The following is a 6,000-nucleotide window of genomic DNA, read 5'->3' as shown; positions in this document are numbered from 1 at the left end:
GTGTGAGACCTTAAGTTCAATCCCCAGTACTGAAAAAGAGAAAAATGTCAAAGCGGGGTAGTGTAGCTAAGCAATGGAGCCCCCGCCTTACCTCATATGTGAGGCTCAGGGTTTAATTCCCAGCACTGAAAACAAAACAAAGCTGGTTACCCAACTGCTTTCCAGTGCGCCCGCACTTCTTCGCGTGGCTGCCAACAATAGCAGGTGTTCCGGTTGCTCCGCACCCTTGTCAGCACTTGGCGTTGTTGGCTCGCCTTTAGCATCGCGTTTGTTTCGCACGGGCAGGATTTAGCAGCAGCTGTCTCGTGGTGAGTGTTTGGATCTCCTCTAGCTTGCAGAGCTGTCGACATTTGGATGTGGGAAAGCCCTCCCGACTCTTTGCCGAGCTGCAGATATTCAGATGTAGGAAATTGTAGGAAAGGCTTCCAAACGCACAAACTACAGAAATCCCTGTGTGAGTCCTTCGTCTGCATAACCGCCCCCCAGGCTCCATCCGGTGATCCTTCGTCCGCATAACTCCCCCTCCCCCGCCCGAGGCTCCGTTCCGTGACCCTCCTGGAAGTTTCAGGACCAGAAAGCCCTGTGTTGAGCCTCCACTGCTGTCCTGTGAACCTCTGCCCCAGCCCAGTGACACAGATAAGGCATTTAAGAGTCACACCGTGCCTTCCTATTTCACAATACTGCTTTGCTCCTGAAGGAAAAACAAAAACCAGCCCTGCAGTTAGAACTGGTGTCCCAGGCCTCTAAACCCAGCTCCTTGAGAGGATTGCAAGCTCCAAGCATACTGGAGCTACACAGTGGACGCGGGGCTAGCCTGGGCAATTCACCCGGCCTCAAAATAGTAAAGAGAGGGCTAAAAATGTAGCTCAGCAGTAGAGCTTCTGCCTATAATCCGTCAGTGAGGGGCGGGGTGCATGACTCCACACGAGGTCACCTGCCTATGTTCCCTCAGGAAGTGTCTAGAGGAATGGATTCTTAATAGAACATTTACCTAGAAGGCCAAGCATCTGGATTCGGTCCCCATCATGACAGGTGGTGCTGTGAGCAAGCATGTGACTACAAAGCTACGGGCCTGGGGCAGGGAAGGTGAGGGACAAAACACATCACTCTTATCTGTCCTGGAAAGTCCCTTTCTGGGGCTCTAGAAAAATTCTATTCTCCTCTGAGGGCCTCTATTTCCTCTTCTTTGAAATGAACAAATGGCAAAATGCCCCAAGGTTTCTGCTAGGATTGCCATAGTTCTAAGCAGGTGCTGAACTTTTGAGCCATGACCCCACCCCCGCCTGGGGGATTCTAGACAGGTGTCGTACTGTTGAGCCACACCCCAGCCCCTCCATTTCTCCTGGAGGGGGAAAAGCACACGCTGCAAGGCACTTACATTTAGACCGATGATCTTGACAGAGGCACAGGAGAGAGCAGGCTTCTTTGCCAGGGTAAATAACTTCTTAAAATATTGAAATAAAGGCTCCCAGCAATTGCACGTGGATCAAGCTTTCATTTCTTGGAGGGCTAAACAAATAGTTCAAGATATGGGGTGGTGTTTTCCAATATCCGAACTGAAGGCAGAGAGCGTCGGTTGAGAAGAGAAAGGTTGTCATATTTGAGCTTGACTAGTTTCGGCACAAATAAGCAGACGCGCTAACTCTCAATTCTGTGCCACTGCGGGATCTGGACTGACAATGAGGATACCCTTTGTGGGATTTTCCTTCCTTGTGGATTTCATTTGTTTGGTCTTGAACTGGACTGAGCTCCTGATCCTCCTGCCTCTATCTCCTGAGAGCTGGGATTACTGTTTCAGCCAATGCTGGGGATAAAGCCCAGAGCTTTGTGAATGCTATACATGCACTCAGCTAACTTCTATCAATACAACACACACATACATATCAGACACACACATCATACACACTAAATAAATGAACCCTCAGTGAAGCCCTGGAAGTCACCCAGCAGGAGGCAGGCAAGGGCACTTATGAGGCTGGGTGTCAACTGCAGAGCTTAGGATAGGAGTGTGGAGGGAGGAAGACATCCATCCACCTACCCACTCAAGAGTCCATCCACCTACCCAACCATCCATCCATCTATGCACCCATTCATCCATCTACCTATCCATCCATCCTCTTACCAACCCATCCATCCACCAATTCATCTACCCATCCTCTCCTGTAAATATCCATCCTTCCATCTATCCATCAGCCCATCCACCTACCCAACCATCCATCCATCCGTCCGTCCATCCGTCTGTCCATCCATTCATCCACCCATTTATCCATCCACCACCCAACTACCCACTCACCCATCCGTCAGCCCTCAGCTGAAGGGTAGCCAAAGTAGGGAAGGCTCCAAAGGCAGCCACTTCCCCTGGCCTGGCTTCTTCTTTGTTACCTACCTCTAAGCCATCATCCCAGAACTTCTAGAGGGTGTAACTCTTATGTCTTTAAGACTGCTTTCAGGCTTATGAGCCTGGGGCAGGAGTTATAGAGGCAGGTACATTACCCGCACTGCCAAAACTTGTCTTTTTTAAAATTATTTTTATTGATATGGTTTTCTTGATGTTTATTGGGTTTTTTTTTAAACAAAATTCAAGGTTCTCTAGAGAAACAGAATGGCTTTTTAACTTTGTGTTAAAAGGAGGCTTACTAGATTGATTTATATGATGTGGTCTGGGTAGTCCAGCAATGGCTGTCTCACACTGTAGAAGCTGAGAATTTGGTAGCCACCTGGACCATTCCCAGGCTGTCTCAACAGTCCCAGTCGGTGCTGAAGGCAGAGAATTCCTGCAGAGGAGCTGGTCTTTGGCCCATGCTGGAAGGCTAAAGAAGCTGGGTTCTGATAATAATGGCAGCAAGATGCCACAGAGTAGATGCACCTGTCAGCTGGACATGAAGGCAAGCAGGCAAAAGGGCAAAAGCATTTCCTTCTCAGACCTCTTTTTATCTGAGCTGCCAGCAGAAGCTACTGCCCACAGGTATGATGGGGCTTTCCACCTTAATTAAAAGGGTTGGTCCCTCACTGTGTGCCCAATGACTTACCTGTTGGCTGGGTCTGGATTCACTCACATTAACAACCGAGAACATCCATTGCGCAGAGTCTCACCAAGTAGCCCAGGCTATATAGGACTCATGCTTCCCATGTTTTGGCCTCCCAAGTTCCGGGAACATAGGCGTGCCCACCTGCCTGACTTGCCCTGCTTCTACTCGCAAACACTCTTGAGGGGAGAGAGCAGAGAGCAAGCCGGTGACTCACCACTTGTGTCCACGTGGCCGTGGCTTCTATTGACCTGAGAAGAGACAAAAGCTGTAGCAAGTCTCTTGGGTGTGTGAGGTCCTCCAGAAGGAAGCCTTTTGACAAATGGGATGTCATTTAATCCCCGCCAGGATCCAGGAAGAAGGAAGTACAGACACAGACTGTGCTGTGGAGGTCTTTGGAGATGTGGTGCTCAGCAAAGAAGCCTACTTAGTGAATTCCAGGCCAATAGATCCTGTAAGGGACCCAAGAGAGGACACCTGATGTTGTCCTCTGACCTCTGCATGCACGGTGCACACACAGGCAAGCATCGAGAACAGGGGACAGAATGTCAAATGATGATACTCCAATAAGAAGCTATTTGATTTGATATTCAGTGAGGATGTAACACCCTTGAAAAAAAGTAAATAAGTAAGTAAATACAAAACCACCATGCTCCTCTTTACTACAGAATTGGAAAATCCCCCACACCAGAGGATTATAGTCAAACCACCATCCAGCTTGTTAGAAAAAAAATTGTGACCCTTCCAATACACAGATCAGCTCTGGGATCCTTGTTATTTCTGTCATCTAACCCGAACTACATCCGCAGTCCAAAATGTGGCCTGTTAGTGGCCTTGTGGGTGCTGCAATTCAAAGTCGCTTCCTCTGGAAGAGCAGGAAAATCTCTTACTGGTTGAGCCATCTCTCCAGCCACCTCAATCTCAATCTTTTTGTTTGTTTGTTTGTTTGTACATGATGTCATGTATCTCAGGCTAGCCTTGAGCTCACTTTGTGGCCCACACTGTCTTTAAACCCCTGTCTTGACTGCCCAGTACTAGCATGCCAGGTATGCACCGCTAACACTCCATTCCTGAAGGGCCGGGGATCAGACCTGACTTATATTCATGCCAGCAACAGAGCCTCATCCCCAGGCTCTCAAGTCAATTTCCTTTTCAGTCAGAGTCTCATTATATAGCCCAGGCTAGCCACAAATTCACCATCTTCCTGCCTCAGCCTCCCAAGGCCTGGGTACAGGTATGACCTACCGCACTTGGCCTCAAGGCTTACCCTCTGCGACCCACTTCCTCCAGCTGGGCTCCACCCACCCTCTGCAACCCACTTCCTCCAGCTGGGCTCCACCTCCTTAAGGCTTTAGGACCCCTACTGAGCACAAAGGAGATAGTACAGACTCAAATTACAGTTGTCATTTTATTATTATTATTAATTTTGTGTGTGTGTGTGTGTGTGTGTGTGTGTGTGTCATCAGTGAGCATCAGTTTCCCAGGAGTTGGAGGTACAGGTGGTTGTGAGCCACCCTAGGTGGGTGCTGGAACCCACCTTCAGGAGAACAAGAGCAGCAAGTGCTCATAACCACTAAACCATCTCTCCAGCCCCAACAACGGCTATTTCAAATGTGTCCACTTAAGGGTTTTGCTTTCCAGCCCAGCCCAGTGGTGCACGCCTTAATCCCAGCACTAGGGAAGCAGAAGGCAGGCCTATCTCTGTGAGTTTGAGGCTAGCCTCGTCTACATAGTGAGTTCCAGGACAGCCAGGGCTACATAGTGAGACCCTGTCTTGAAAATAAAAAGGGTGGAGGGAGTCTTTCTTTCCAGTGCAATCGCCCCCCCCCCCCCCCCCACACACACACGGAAGAACAACCAAACAGGAAATGCGATTCCTCCTTTTGTTATCTCTGAGTCTGGTGTGTGTGTGATGGTGTGTGACTGGGAGGCTCTCATGCAATGGCACACGATGGAGTCAGAGGACAACCTCGGGCTTTGGTCCTCGCTTTCCACCTTGTTTGAGGCTGCTGCGCTCACCACACTAGCTGGTCCTTGAGCTTCCAGGGCCTTGAGCTTTCCGGGGACATTCCTGTCTGCACCTCCCATCTCTCCCTAGACGCACTGGGATTACAAGTACACATTACCTCAGCAGGCTTTTGCATGGGTTCTGAGTATTTGAACTCAGGTCCTCACGCTTGCACAGAAAGTGTTTTTCCCACTGAGCCCTGATTGATTGTACGAATCCCGTCCAGGCATCCGTTTAAGCCATGGGGGAGGTCTCCTCCCTGAAACAACAGCACGTCAGCCGGACACAACCTTTCCCCTGTTTTCCTTCAGGCTTGTTCTTTATCAACAGATCAAGATCCAAACCAGCCCTGAGTCAACCCCTCACCTAGCTGCTCAACAATGTGACCAGAATGCCGTCCACCTTGTTCTCCAATATCCCTTTTGCAAAGGTGATCGGTAGGTTTCCAGGGCTTCCACATGCTGGGGAGGCAGAGTTCCTGGACCTCTGTCTCCGAGAGAGAACGCCTAACAAGGTGGATCAAAAGCTTTTGAAGATTTCTCTAGGCAAAGCAACACGCCAGCAATTTGCTTTTGCGGTGTGTGGGCGGATGCGTGTTTAAATTTAGAACCGACAAAAAGACTTTGCTGAGAAATCTATACGCTCCTTGCCTCTTGAGTATTAGTGCCATGAAACCCTAATCTTCCCCCTTCACGTGCCAACCGCGAGAATGCTCAGAAACGAGTTTCCTCTCGATCTGTGTCTGTTCCCATCATGCTTTGTATGCATGCCTTTTCTTTTACACCACCAAGAAATCATTTTGGAAGCAAGCTTCATACAGCTCGACGGAGCTTTGGATAAGGAGTCATTAACTCAAGGAGGGAGGAAATTTATTGAGAAGAATGCCTGAGCTGTCTAAGGACTTGAGTGTGTAAGCAGAAACGGGGATTTTTTGGGGGCAGTCAGCAGAGTGTACAGAAAAGCTTC

The sequence above is a fragment of the Microtus oregoni genome, unplaced genomic scaffold, assembly GCF_018167655.1.
Source record: "Microtus oregoni isolate MIOR12 unplaced genomic scaffold, Mior012 000029F_ref0000214, whole genome shotgun sequence".
Lineage (NCBI taxonomy): Eukaryota > Metazoa > Chordata > Mammalia > Rodentia > Cricetidae > Microtus > Microtus oregoni.
The sequence above is the reverse complement of the archived record's forward strand: the minus strand, read 5'-3'. Positions refer to the sequence as shown.